Raw genomic sequence first — 15110 nt, forward strand, 5'->3', positions numbered from 1 at the left:
GAACAACCATTGAAGTCGTTCTTTCCATCTTTCCCCGAAATCGGGGCCTTTCCCTGTCCCCCTTAGCCAAAGGTACAAGTGTCCCAGGGAGATTACTTGATGAAACCTGTAAACGTTTTATGTTTTCCTGCTCTTGCTTTGGAGAAATGCTAATTTGTAATAAGAACTCTAAGTGGATGGCTCTGTTCTTCCCAGGATGCAGGAAGCATTGCCTGGTGTAATGGCATTTTAAAAACATATTGAGGTAAAATATAATATTGAAATGTACAGCTCGATGAATTTTTACTAAGCAAAGACAGCTGTGTAATCACTACCCAGATCGGCTTGGATAGTTATCAGCAGCCCTGGAAGGCCTGCCTTCCCCTGCCCCTACCCACTCCTTCTTATCATGGGGCAAGATTGCTAAAAACAGATTACTTTTCCATGGTTTCTATAATTTACATAAAGAGGATAATACAAATGTTATTTTTCTGACTTTGCAGTGTTGTATTTTGAGATTTATACTTGCTCTTGCTTTCTAGTATAGATCATTCGTTCTTGCTGTGGTGTTGTATTCCATTATGTGACTACCTTAGATTTTCCTCAGGGGCATTTTAGGGGGTGAGTTTTATTTTTTGAGACAGGGTCTCACTATGTGTTCCTGGCTGGCCTAGAACTTACTGTGTAGACCTGGTAGCCTCAAACTCACAGATACCCTCCTGCATCTGCCTCTGTAGCATGGAGACTAAAGGTTTCTGTCACCATGCTCACCTCTGGCATTTTTAATAGGAGAGAAAGCTTGTGGAACCTCTTTTTACAACCACAAGGACATCACTGTTTCTCAGTCCCTTGGAATCATCTATTCTGCAAGCACAGCAAACCAATTAGTTCCAAATCCCTAAACAGAGGTTAAATGTAAGCAAACCCTCATGCTGTGAGGTCAGCCTCCTTGTGTTTGCATCTGCTTTCCACTCTGTTTCATCTTCTGTGTGCTGCTCTTGACTCTTTTTGGTTTTTTGAGACAGGGTTTCTCTGTGTAGTTTTGTGCCTTTCCTGGAACTCACTTTGTAGACCAGGCGGGCCTTGAACTCACAGAGATCCACCTACCTCTGCCTCCTGAATGCTGGGATTAAAAGCGTGCGCCACTACCACCCGGCCTGCTCTAGCCTCTTTCTCATGCCATTATTTTTTATCATTGTAGCCCTGTACTTAATTAAACATCCCCCTTTCTAAACATTCTGTCCTGTCTGCCATTTCCTCTGAACCACCTCCTTCTATGATTCTTGATGCAAAAATTTTAAAATAGTTCTGAAACCTTCTCCATTATCAGCCTGTCAGCACACTGTGTTGGCATGAGAGTCAAGGTGCTTCCCAGTTCAATGGTGACACTACCTTCAATGCTGCTGCCTTGGTTCAGGCCTCAGTGTTTCTCACTTGCATTGTTGAATTTGCTCCTATCTTCCTGCTTCTACCCCATCTCTCCATGCTCTGTTCTCTTCCCTGCACCCTGACTGATAATCTTTAAAATAGATCTGATCACAGCAATTCTCTGCTCAAAATTCCTGTCAATTCTAGCTCAGAAGAAAAGCAAAAGTTCTGGCAACCAGCTGGCTAAGCAGTTCTGGGGTATCTGCTCATTCTCCTTATCGCTCACCATCGTTCCACTTCCCTGCCTAAGAGCACTGAGCCTATCCAGACAGCTTATGCGTCATTGGTATGACTCATCTGAAGTGAGACACTGATGCAATGGGCCAGGTAAAATTTATTATGGAAAGAAATCAAATAAGGGACACTCATGAAACAGAAGAGTAGACACCACTGCTGATCCAGTTATTGTCCTGATGTTCTGCCCAAGAGTGATGAGAACTAATCACAAGCTTTTGCTTGCTCCTGATCCAACCACTCAAAAGAGAGCACTCGACTCCTCTCCCTCAGCTTTTCAGCAGTCATGTATGCAGACAAGATCACACCCTAGGGCTTGTTACCCCAAAGCCATTGACTGAATGGATCGAATTCCCACAACACTTCCCCTTTTTTGTCTAAATAAGAAGGTTCTAATCCTAATACAAAACTATACATAATAGGAACAATTATCAAGTATTGTTCAGAAGAAAGAAAAAGGGAATAACATAAAAAAGGAACTACAACCTACAAGAACAACATCAAGCAAGAAACACATTCTAAATGTCCAGACCATGGGTAATCGGCAAATTACAGAGATTAGTCCAATAGCCGTCCAATCCTGAAGAGTCTAAATCTTGTATGTAATATGACCTTAGCTAAGATATGAGAGGACAGTAACTGTAACTGTCTAGTCTTCAATCCCATCCAAGACCTGAGGAGGAAAATAATATTACCTGAGCAAGCAGGAAATGCAAACAAGCAGCTTCCTAAAAATGAATGAAATGACAGAAACAGCTGGCTTCCTGGACAGTCACTCAATGTTTCTCTGCAGTGTTGGGGCATCCAACTTTGGCTATAGGCCTAGAATATCTGACAGAGCATTTTCAGAAACAAGAAAATTTGAAAGACTGTCCTATCCTGGCTTGGCAAGGTCTAGCAGTCACTTTTCCTTGTGTCCTTCCCACAAACACTCATCCTGCTTCTTCCCATTTTAGGCTCCTGCCATAGTTGTAGTCTACCACATTAAAATGAGCTGCTTTTAGAGACTATTGCTATCCTGTTTTCTGACTTCAGAATTAGGCTCCTTTTCGTGCATATCTCTTCAGTGCATTACATTCTTTTTCACATACTGGTAAGCACACAATGAACACTGTGCATTTATTCATTTATTTATTTCATTTTGTTTATTCATTGTGTGTGTGTATGTGTGTGTGTGTGAGGGGGGGGGGGGGAGGGAAAGGGAGGAAGAGATAGAACATGTACCATGGCACACTTGTAGAGGTCAGAGCACAACTTGTGGGAATAGGTTATCTCTTTTCACCATGTTGGTTTAAGAAATGAAATGTGAACCATCAGGCTTGGTAGCAAGTATCTTTCCATATTGAATTATCTTGCTGACTTGACATGTAGAACTCTGCTGTTTATAAAGCACAAGTTGGGTGTTGTTATATGATAGAACTCAGAACCAGATCTATCTTCTGTCTGAGGTGCTTTTGAATGACTCTAGCTGCTTGTAACTAGGGCTAGAGAGTGAGGTAAACATGGCATAATCACAGTTCACTTTAATGTTTAAATCTGGAACCACCTTGATTAAGATTCCACAGCTAGTCATGTGCCTTGCCAAGGGGCTCTGGGAATCATAGATCAATGTCTCACCTCTGCTGGCTTATATTCATCTCCTGCTGCCCTTAACTTTATGATTCATCTATTGTCTCAGGAGTCAGTCTCCTTTGACTATTTGTTTTAGCTCAGATCATTGGAACAACCTTCCCTTTCCCAAGGGTCTAGATTCTTTTCCCACAAACGTTGCTGACTAGGGAACACTGGAGAAGAAATGTGGTCCGGACAATGGTGGGCTAGATCCCAGTTCAGGGTTGAGAGGATGGCTCAGTCTGTCAAGTGCTTGCTGCATAAGCATGAGGATCTGAGTTTGGAGCCCTATGACCCATGTAAAAAGCTGGCTTTCCTTCTAATTCCACCTTGGGGGAGGCAGAAATAGTAGCATCCATAGAGGTTTCCTCGTCAATTAATCTGGTCATTCAGCAAGCTCCAAGTTAAGTGAGAGACCCTGTTTTTAAAAAAAAAGAAAGAAAAGGAAAGAAAAGCAGGGGGGTGGGGTGGTCAGAGAATGATTGAGGAAGACAATGGCCACTTCTTGCTTCCAAGTCCACATGCACTGGCACTCAAATGTGCACACATACAAGTACATACACATGCATCTGCCGTACACACAAACCAGCTAATACCTGACGTCCTGGATCTTCTGAAATATTACTACCTATGATTTAGGGCAATTAGGAGGACTGAAATAGTCTACATTTGTATGTTTATTTTATGATTTTTTTTTTTCTCTTAGAAGGCAACTGGAGATGGGTAATGAAGTTCCGGGTAAAAGGACCTAAGAAGACTTAAAAGCTTCTCTAGGATCGTAAACTGAACACATTTAACTCAAAACCAGAGTTTAGGAAAGATAGTATTTGAGTTGAAGCTTGAGACCAACTGAAAAAAACGGAAAAGTACAATCTATACAAAGAGATAAGCATGTGTAAACACAGAGAGGCAAGTGGAAGTGGGTGAGAAGGTTAAACCACAATCTGTGAGGAAAAGATTCATGATGGATGGGCTGAACAGTTAATTAAGGCCAAGAAGGTAAAAGGCATGCATGCCATTAAATAAGTCTAAGAACTCCATGTTTTTTATTATAGAATGAGTTAGCTCATGGCTGGGAGGGATGATAGTTGCAATGTGGGCAGCAGGAGAAGGAACAGAGGAGACAGGCTGCATACATAAACTCATCAGCACTCACTGACTGATTTGATGTGGCAGGGACAAGGGGAAACTCCAGTATGGGCTGAATTTCTAACTTGGTCAACTGGGAGGATGATGGCACCATATAGCAGCATAGGGACAGAGCCTGAAGAGCAGGTCTGAAGGCACATTTAACTCAAAACCAAAGAGAAGTTAGAGATGATAGTTCTTGAGCTGGAGCTTGAGAAACAAATGAGGAAAAGGAGAAGCACATTCTGCATAAAGAGATGAGCATGTGCAGACTCAGGGGCCAATAGAAATGGTTCAGAAGGTTAAACCACAGTGTGTGAGGGAAAGAGCTTAGCTGTAGATTTGTTGAATTAAATTTACTGGTTACATGTCCAATAAGCTGTTGGCTGGGTTTGCAGCAAGGGTGGGGGGAGGGGAGAAATTAGAGTAGAGCTGATGCTTTTGTCAATATAGAGCTGATACCTCTGTCAATTTTAATAGTTAGCAGTCAGTGGTAGAGTACTGAACTAAAAGACTCCACACAGTGACTTGAGCAGGATTCTTTATTTCACTTTTGTGCTGTAGTCTAGAAAGAGTTGAGTGGCCCATTATAGATGCCACTCAACTAATGGGATCCGTGGATGAACAAATGACATCAAGATCAACCTGGAAACTTGTTAGAGAGACAGCCTCACCAGGCTCTGTCTCAGATCTGACGAATTTAGCAGGAGTCCCAAGTTGTTTATATACATGTTGCATTTGAGAAACTCTGACCCAGGAAATCCATTTTCTTTTTATCTTATTGCTTGGCCCTCCTCTCAAAGAACATGGCAACAGCTGACTTACCATTTAAGTTATGAGAAAGAGAAGAATAGAAAGATGAATTTTCTTTAGAATGTTACTCAAATTATTAAATATAATATTGGCTGTGTTGGTTGTTAAAACAGTAAGTTTAAAATTTAAAATTGTTACTTTAAAGTTAGAAGTCCAACCACCTGTTGTAGTGCACGCCTTTAATCCCAGCACTTGGCAGGTAGAGGCAGGTGGATCTCTTTGATCTATGGTCTACACAGTTAGTTCCAGGACAGCAGTAACTATTTTTTAAAAACAACAACAACAACAACAACAAAAAGTGAGGATGTCATTGGTTTGTGTTATGTTTTCAAACTTTAAATCTCTGCTGATAGAAACCAGCCAGACACTCATTTGTCCCTGTTTACTGGCTGCCAGATGCCACTTTGGAGAGGGTGTAACGACAGAGTCCTGGGAAAGCAGCATTTGACAGCTCTCCCAGGTGTTTGTGGATATTATTTTTGATACCATATTTAAACTCTGCAAGTACTGACTTCTTGAAGTTGTAATGTAGAATTGGAAGACATAGCCATGAGATCGGCAGTAAAGAGCACTGGCTGCTCTTCCAGAGGATCCAGGTTCAATTTCCAGCACCCATCTGGCAGCTCACAACTGTCTGCAACTCTAGTTCTAGGGGATCCAACACCCTCACACAGACATGAATACAGGCAAAACACCAATGCACAGAAAATAAAATTAAATAAAAATCTTTAAAAAAAAAATAAAATAAAACCACTGGCCTGTATTTGGATGGACTTTTTTTTCTCCTATGCCTGATTTTAGAAGCTTTGGTTCCTTAACAGTTATAGACCTTACAAATGTTCATACGTTTTATTGTGCAATTTTGTAAAACAAAATTCACATTTTAACGTCACCACTAACTGATCAGAAAAATCTGTAAGAATAGAGAATCTGGCAATAGCAGGTAGATGTTTTCTAAAACTGGAAGTTTTGCTTAGAAGCTAAGAGCCTTATCGGTTGTTTCCCTCTTGCTGTTTTTTTTCCCCTTGACTGAAGGTCTGGCTGTAGCCCACTCTGGCCTTGTACTTGCTGTGTGTTGTAGGCCAGTTTTAGATTGGCATTACTCCTGCCTCAGCTGCATAGGAGATGGCATTATAGGCATCTGCCACCATACCCCAGCACTTCCCTTGACTAGTTGTTTGCCAGATGCCCCAGTCTTAGTAAGTGCCATCTCTGTCACCATTCCACGAACAATGTATTGCACAAGACCAGTGAGTAGTTCAGTTCCCACTCATCCTTTGCAAAGTGCTTTGCCCAGAGAAAAGTCATTGTACAGAGGGCTGGCTTATGCATTGTTTTTATTTTGTTGTATACACTGTTAAAAATATGGTTGAAGTCTCTCTTCCTTCTCCTCCACTCCCCCACTTCCTGCTTGAGTCTCTCAAGGACTGAGATTACAGGTGTTTTTTGTTTTTGTTTTTTTTTTTGTTTTGTTTTGTTTTTCAAGACAGGGTTTCTTTGTGTAGCTTTGCACCTTTCTTGGATCTCGCTCGGTAGACCAGGCTGGCTTCGAACTCACAAAGATCTGCCTGCCTCTGCCTCTCAAGTGCTGGGATTAAAGGTGTGCACCACCACCGCCCAGCAAGATTACAGGTGTTTATTACCCAGTCCAAGTTCATCAATTTTAACTCACCATACATTTATATTGTTAGTGCCATTGTGTACCCAAGGAATAAGGCAAGGAATGCCTTGATATTATTATAAAAGTATGTTTGAACTCCTGGTCCTCTTGAAAGACTTTCTGGGACCTCAGAAGTCTCTGGATCTCACTTAGAAAGCCTGTATAATAAGATGAGTGCTGGCTTCCAAGACATCATGGTTCAGGGCTGACTAGTAACAGACAAATTACATGAGTTTGAATTCTGGTCACTCTATGCCTTTTCTTTCTGTCATTTCCCTGAAGACTCTCATGGTTCCCTAAGGACAGAGATGAAATGAATATCACTGAGCTATCTATTCATGCTGGCTCTTGCTTGTCCATTGAATCATTTGACAATTGTTTTATTGATTCCTATGTTTTAGTTCATTTTGTGCTAATACAATGGAATAATTAGCCTTGGGTAAGATAATGAGTAGAATTTGGTACAGGTTCAAAGTTGCGGAGCCTGCAAAGTCTGGTACCAGGTATTAGCATCTGTGAAGGGCCTTCTTGCTGCATCATGCTGTGATGGACATTGAAAGAGCCAGGTGAGAGCCTTTTATAGTGGCATTGGTCTCACTCCTAGGGGCTAGTCTTACAACACAACCTCTTAAAGGCCTCGGCCCTAGTATAATATACTGGCAATTCAGTTCTGGCATGAGTTTTAGAGAAGACAAACATTTAAACTATCATACCCTATGGCAAGCAAGTTTCTCAGTGAGAGCTATATGCTCTAATATGGAGCTTCTCATTTTCTCCCTCACAGACCTCTTACATTAATTCCTTATTGCTGCTATAGCAAAGGACCTCAAACTTCAAAACACACATTTATTAATTTGTAATTGTGGTGATCTTACTGAATTGGCATGAAATGTTATCAGGTTGTATTCCCCTCCAGAGGTTGTCGGGAGGGTTTGTTTCCTTGTCCTTCCCAGTTCCTAGGGAGCTCTGTATTCTTGGCTTATGGATTCTCTCCTCAATCTTCTACGACAATATTGTTGCATCTGTGAATCATCTCATTTCTGGCCATAGCTGGGAAACCTTTAAGAAGTCCTGTGATTAGATTGGACCTACTCAAATAACATGGGATCACTGCTACATCTCAAGATCTCTAGTGTTAGAGCTTGACCTTACAATGCCCACACAGGCTCTTGTTTTTTCACGAGGAGGCCTCAGCTTGTGGTGCTGTTTTGAAAATTTAGGAACCTTTAGGAAATAGAGCCTGGTTGGAAGAAGACACTGGGAGTGGGCCTCTGAAGGTTATAACTACCATGGGTTCCAACCTGCCTTTGCAGCTTCCTGTCTACTTAGTGTGACTAGCCTATAACAGAAACCCCTCTTATAGGGTTGCTGCTGTGATAAACATGACCATGTAGTTCTAGTTAGGTGTTTTACCTGGTTTTCAAAAGTGTGGAGGAGATTGTAGATAAAGGCTAGAGAAATTCCAAGATGCTATAAACTTTTCTGTTTTCTTTTGTTGTTGTTGTTGTTGGTAGTGGTGGTGGTGGTGGTAGTGGTGTGTGTGTGTGTGTGTGTGTGTGTGTGTGTGTGTGTGTGTGTTGTATTATGTATGACTGTGTACTTGTGTGTCAGAACCTGAGGAAGCCCTAAGATGCTGCTGCATTCCTTACACTGTAGTTACAAGTGGTTGTGAGCATCTGGTTTGGTGCCAATTTCAGGTTCTCTGGAAAGGCAACAAGTTCTCTTAAACCACAGAGTCATCTCTCTAGCCCCTGGAAGCTTTCCTTAATGGGGTATTCTGATGGGCACTCAGAAGGCCAGACTACCAATAGAAATGCAGAAGGTAAAGATTGCTCATGAAGTTTCAGATGGGAATGTGGACCCTATTGGGATTTAGGCCTTCTGGAAAATAATCTGGCTATATTTTGCCATGTCCTGAAAATTTGAGTATGACCACATTGAAAAAGTAATGGACTAATGTATTTGGGAAATAAAGATTTCAAAGTATAGTATTCATGCTGTGGCATAGTTATTGTTTGCTACTTTTTGCCTGGTTTATAGTGAGAGTCTGAAGCAAAAGCAGAACAGAACGATTTTAAATACTTGGCACCTGGCAAGCAAAAGAACATAAGTGTAATTACAGATGTGGGCACAGGTAATGCAGCTATAACTGTGAGGCTTTACTGCATTAGAGAGAAGTACATATTTTTCACTGGGGAAATACGCAATGTTTCTTAAGGGGAAGACCTCACATATTGAAAGCCCTAGGCTGCTGAGTGCTTGTGCATCTGGACCTTGGGAAATGTTTCTTTGGGAAGCCTGTTTCTGTTTTGAACCAGGCATAATAGTTTATGGTTCGACTGGAATATCCCCAACAGACTCCTGCTTCAGATCTGGATCTTCAGCTTATGGAACTATTTGAAGGCAGTGCAGCTAGTGTTAGCAGAAGTAGGTCACTAGGAACAGTTTATACCTCCCCCTAGTCTAGCCCGAGTTCCTCCTTTCTGTCTGCCACAATGTGAACAGCCTTTGCCTCAGGCTACTGCCAGGGACTGAGCTGTTCCTGCTCTCATGCTTTCTCACACACCAAACACGGAAACTTCCCTGCAGCTATCAGCTGTAATAATTGTCCTCTTTTGTGCTGTTTCTGGACGGCATTTTGATTGCAGTGATGAAAGTAACTACCACATAGTCTTCATCACATCTGCCAAGTCTGCCCACATGTGGTAACATAGTCACTGACTCCAGGAAGTGGGCATTGTCCTGCCTAGCCTACCTTCTTGGTAGATATACACGAAATATTTATTGAAGAAGGTGATATGAAGTCACAACATACCCACACGGCTGGGCTTGCCCGGCAGACCGCCTAGTTATTTCCAGTTCAAAATAGACATTTCCAGGACAAAACATCTCGCATGACTCACGCGACCATGTAATCTATGCACATGCATGGAGTAGCCACATGCGGTCCTGTATGCATGCATGCACGGCCCACTCTTTAAAAAGCCAGCGCCATTTTGCACAGGTCTCTTCTCTCTTCTCCTCTCTTCCTTTTCTCTTGACCACATATATGTTTCATATAGGCCTGTCACGTCTGCCTCTTCCTATCCTATCTTAATAAACAACTCTTCTGTGGATTTGTCGTGTTCGGGACGTGTTCCTCGTGGGGTAAGAGCACCAAAATAACTAACAGAAGGACCCTACCCTATAGTTCATTTCTTAGAGCTTTGTTCCTCCCTCATATTGGGTGCTGGCTCTTTAAAACCCAGTTGGCATGTGCCTCTATCAGGATTTGGGTGTTTCCAGAGCAAATGTAGATACCTCTATTGAGAACTTTCTCATGACATGGCTGTTTATTCCTCCTTCCACTCATCCTGAGTCCTGTGTAGCCTGTGTCTCACTTTGTTCTTTGTTATCTAAAATTACTTTTACAATTAATTAAATGATGTACTTACTTGGTGTTTGTATCTATGTGCACAATGTTGATATTTGGACATATCAGTGAATTATTTTTACATTTTTACATTCTGTATGAAGTGTACAAAAGGAAATTCAGATTCTTTCAAAATTATCCAAGATAACAGATTGGTTTTAATTCTGGCCGGTACTGTTTGGAGACAGCAGGTATTTGGGCCCTTTTCAAAGACGCCTGTTGTAATAGCTCACCAGCCTGCACACGCTGACTGAGGACTGCTGACGGGAGCTCTCTGCTAGTGGCTCAGAGTTCCACTGAGTGTCTGCAGGTTCTGCTCTCCGATGAGCAGGTGTGGGGCAGCCTGGCCCAGCCTGCTGCCCTGTGGACTGTGGTCCTCATGCCAGAACAGAGACCAGCTCTTGACTTCACAGTCAGCTTTTCTAAGGGCATGCCTTTTAAAGAGGGCCTTTGTATGGAGCTGCTGGGGACCGAGTCAAGAAAAACAAGAGCCCAGACTGCAGAAATAACAAGGTGCTTTGTCACTCTAGCCACAGCTCAGGTCCTCTACTGTCTACTAGTAGGTCTGCTCTTGTAAAGGTGAATGGAAAACTTAATCCCGGTTGCTTTACAAAGAAGCCAGTTTTTAAAGCCCTCCACCTCGGCTGTGGTTTGCCTGCTCCACGCTTTCCATAGCAGCGTTTTGTAACATTTGATTTTCTTTGGCCTTTCACTGGCTGTTGAAGTCCCATGATAGACTCTTTACACTCCATGTTTGTAGACTGTCCCTCTCTCCTCTGAGACTGCAAATGTCCTTCCCTGGAACATGTGCCAATGCCCATGCCAGCTTTCTCGACTAGTCCTTCTGGGTAGAAAAGGAGATCATAGAGCACTGGGTGGTGGTAACGGAATAAGATGCCACAGGCCCTGCTGTGTGACTCGCTTTTGTTATTAAGTTCACAGAACAACTGGGTTTAGTATGGCCATTATTGTATATTCCTAAATGATATCGAATGTGTTCTGCAAAGTTAGCCCTCAGAAAACAGAGTGATGTTTGAGTCTCTATAAAGACTACCTTATTGTGGGGGTTACTTCATTTTTGAAGCAGAGTGGTTGAAGCAATTTGTGCCAGTGTTATATAAATGCATGCCTGTGTAATGGGGCTACCTAATAGTCAGGCATTTTTATTTCCTAAATGGGAAAGTTGAGATGTGGAATATTAGATGGTTTCCCTAAGGTCATACGGCCTATGGCACAGATCCTTTCAAATACCACCTTATTTATACCTTCCTATTACTCCTGTTGAAATTACTTCTTTTGCTTTAAGAAGGCTTCAATCTGGGGGGGGGGGTCTCTGATTTTTCTTCCTATGAGGAGAAGCAGGCATCAGAAGATGACCAGCAAGCTAGCAAACATGGTCAGTGGTTAAGAGTGCTGGCTGCTTTTCTGGAGGACTTAAGTTCTGTTGCTAGCACCTAGGTCAGGTGGCTCAGTCATCTCTAACTTCAGCTTAAACAGGTTCTAGGCATTGAACTCGGGCCCTTGTATTGACTGAGCTGTCTGTCCTCTAGCCCTAGCTCAGCCACAGTATGGCAACAAGAACAGATGGATGTTTTTGTGTACTTTAGGTTATACGAAAATGCTACTTTGTAGCAGGAATCTTAACAGGTCTTATTAAACAAACCTGAGACCAGTTATAGGGGTGAATGCTGGAAGATCAGAGAAGCAGAACAAGCCACAATTTCCTCACCTTGCTAGTTCCTCAGCTGGTCTTATTTCCTCAGACTGCAAGCTTCTGAGTCCTTATCCAAATGAATCTCAGCTGAACTGTGTTGCTTCAAAGCCTGAATGCTTAACCAGCCAAATGCTTGACTAGCCAAATGCTTAACTAGCTCTCGTCTTCATGCCTTATATAACTTTCTCTTTCTGCCTCCACTCCCTGGCATTAAAGGCGCTTTCTGGGATTAAAGGCGTGTGTCTCCATGCTGGCTGTATCCTTGAACACACAGAGATCCGCCTAGCTCTGCCTCCCAAGTGCTGGGATTAAAGGCATGCACCACCACTGCCCAGCTTCTGCTATGGCTTGCTCTGACCCCAAGGCAACTTTATTAACATTCAAATAAAATCACATTTCAATACAAATAAAATATCACTATACTACTTTATGTTGTTTTTAAAATTATCCCGACGGTGGCCACCTAGGAAGTCTTGCAATTGGTTCATGGGTCCTTTTGACACATTCCTAATCTCTCTTGGTGGAGGGGAACATTCTAAGATCTTCCGGGCTCATCCTGTGTTTTCCCCCATAGCCTTGGTGTCGGTCTCCTCTTTGGAGATTCCTGGTTTCTTTTACCAAAGCAAACCAGCAGAGACTAGATCTGGGTGTGTCCATTGCCACTGAGGTGCTGTGGATGTTAGGCCAGCCCATGGAACAGAGCTGAACTACATCAGCCCACCTACTTCACACACTCTCATGTTATTTCTGAACTTCTCTGTCTGTGTGGTAAAGTTACTTTTTTCCTTTTTGGGGGGTAGTTTGTATTTTACTGAGTAGATAACACTAAGAATATATATACTTACTACTTTCTGCTGTCTGTAGTAAAGTAAATGGAGAGCCTGGAAAAATGTGCCTTCCTCCTCTGCCATCCTCTAGACCAGTGGTCCTCAATCTTCCTAATACTACAACCCTTTAACACAGTTCCTCATGTTGTGCTGACCCCAATCGTAATTTTTTTGTTGCTACGTCATAAATGTACTTTTGTTACTGTGATGAATCATAATGTAAATATTCTTAGAGGTAGTGGTTTGCCAAGGAGGTCATGACCCACAAGTTGAGAATCACGGCTGTAATCAGAGCGTATCATTTAAACATGAAGAGATCCTATAATGTTAAGGAAATAAATAATAGAACAGTCAGAATTGGAATTAGGTTTTCAAAATGGGGTATTTTTATTTTCCCATAATTCTCACAGCTTTGTAACTGCCCACTGCTTTTGGCTTTGTATCAAATCAACTATTGACTTCTTGGGATGCATGAAGCATATTTTGAATGTCATGTTTGCTGTGTGAACCATGGAAGTCATGCTTGTGTCTCTACTGAGGGGTCTTTCTCTCTAGCAGATGTCCTAGGCCAGAGAGTTGAGAATGCAGATGCTAGCAAGTGCATCTTTACAAGTGAGTCCCTGCCCTGACTCACTCTTTACACCCATCCTTTAAAAGGCTTTCTTCTCTGAGGGTGCAGGGCTCCTGCAGAGTAGACACATTGTGTTACACCTGACTGTTAGGAGATGGGATGGGAGGCAGTGCAGGAATCTGCTGCTTATCATCCACACACAAAGCTGGCTACGGAGTGAAAAACAAGTAGGCAAGCTGCAGCCTCTGTGACCCTCTCTGGACAGGCCAACCACACGGCTCCTTCCTTAGGTGACTGGGCACCTGGCAGGAGGGCACCCTGGAAGGCTCCACCCCTGAGCTGTACACCAGCCCTAGGGTTCCTGCAGACCTTTCTGCCCCTGGTACTGTGAAGGGTGAATATACTTTTACCTGGTAAACCACATCTTGTTACCATGTACTAGTAAAATCTCTGTCCTTTCCGTTCTTATCCAATCCAAAGATTTATTTTTGCACAATATGCCATAGACTTATAATTATATTAGAAATAAATGGTAAAAGCTGCCTTTGTATGTACAAAATAAAATTCTGAATCTTACCTTGAAATGATCCATCTGAATTTGAGCGGAAGTGGCCAGAAGAGCTTTTTTGGGGTGTCCCTCTCCTTGAATGGAAGTGGCTAGAAGAGCTCTTTTGGGGTGTCCCTCTCCTTGAATGGAAGTGGCCAGAAGAGCTCTTTTGGGGTGTCCCTCTCCTTGCAATTCCCTTCAACTGTTTGCATCTTTCTGCTTAAAGCACTCTGCAGGGTTTCTCTGTTCCCATGTCCTCTTGCTATGGCGTCTATCCTGTAAAGAGTGATAAGACCCTGAAGTCCAGTCTCTTCATCTCCCTTTCCTGCTCCCTTTTCCTCTGTAGCATTCACCATCATACTCTGCACCACAGCGTTTACTTTCTCATTTTTTCAATCGTGTTTCCCCCTTTGACATAAACTACAAACGTAGAGAACATGTCTGCTCTGTTTCTCAGGCCTGGAATAATGCAACATAGTAGGTGTTCAAGGGCACTTATAAATGAGGTTTCAAGCTCGGATAACTTGACCTTTAATGTGAATATAAAAATTAGTACCTATTTACCCAAAACTTCAAGATTCGTGCTGAAGATGTGTGCAGTTCCTTGACATAGTAACTCCAGCAATGCAGTACTCTTACCACATGTAAAGAATCCTGAAAGTATCTTCCTAGTGTCATTTAAGAAGTTGGTACAAGAACTAATAGCTTTTTTTAAATTTGAGGTGGTAGATTGGAGAGATGTCTCAGTGGTTAGATCACTACCACTCTTCCAGAGGACCTCGGTTTGATTCTCAGCACCCACATGGAAGCTCATAGCCAACTATCACTCCAGTCCCTGGGGATCAGATGCCCTCTTCTGGCCTCTGTAGGCACAGCATGCACATAGTGCACACACATGTAGTAAAACACCATTAAAATAAGTGAAGAAAATTTAAAAATATATATTAAGAAGTTATGGTGAATTACCTTCAAATTCACCAAAAGAAATCTTGAACCCATCCTCAGTGAAAATGCCCAGTTTGAGCCATTATTCTAATTGTCAGATTTAGCAGGAAATGGCCTTTGGTTGCTATAAATATTCTTACCAATGTTTGCCCAACATAGTAGATATCAGAAAGGATATCCTGTATCAGCACTCATATGAATCTGTGGATGCCATTAAAGGAGCATCAGCACTCCTTTGAAT

At 42.3% G+C, this 15110-nt stretch overlaps 1 protein-coding gene across 1 annotated transcript in view; it reads left to right on the forward strand.

The window, feature by feature from the left end:
- Scfd2 (sec1 family domain containing 2) overlaps positions 1-15110 on the forward strand; it is a 320177-nt gene that overhangs the window by 103646 nt on the left and 201421 nt on the right. The gene's annotated exons all lie outside the window — the stretch shown is intronic.

Source organism: Onychomys torridus, chromosome 10 (genome assembly GCF_903995425.1).
Source record: "Onychomys torridus chromosome 10, mOncTor1.1, whole genome shotgun sequence".
Lineage (NCBI taxonomy): Eukaryota > Metazoa > Chordata > Mammalia > Rodentia > Cricetidae > Onychomys > Onychomys torridus.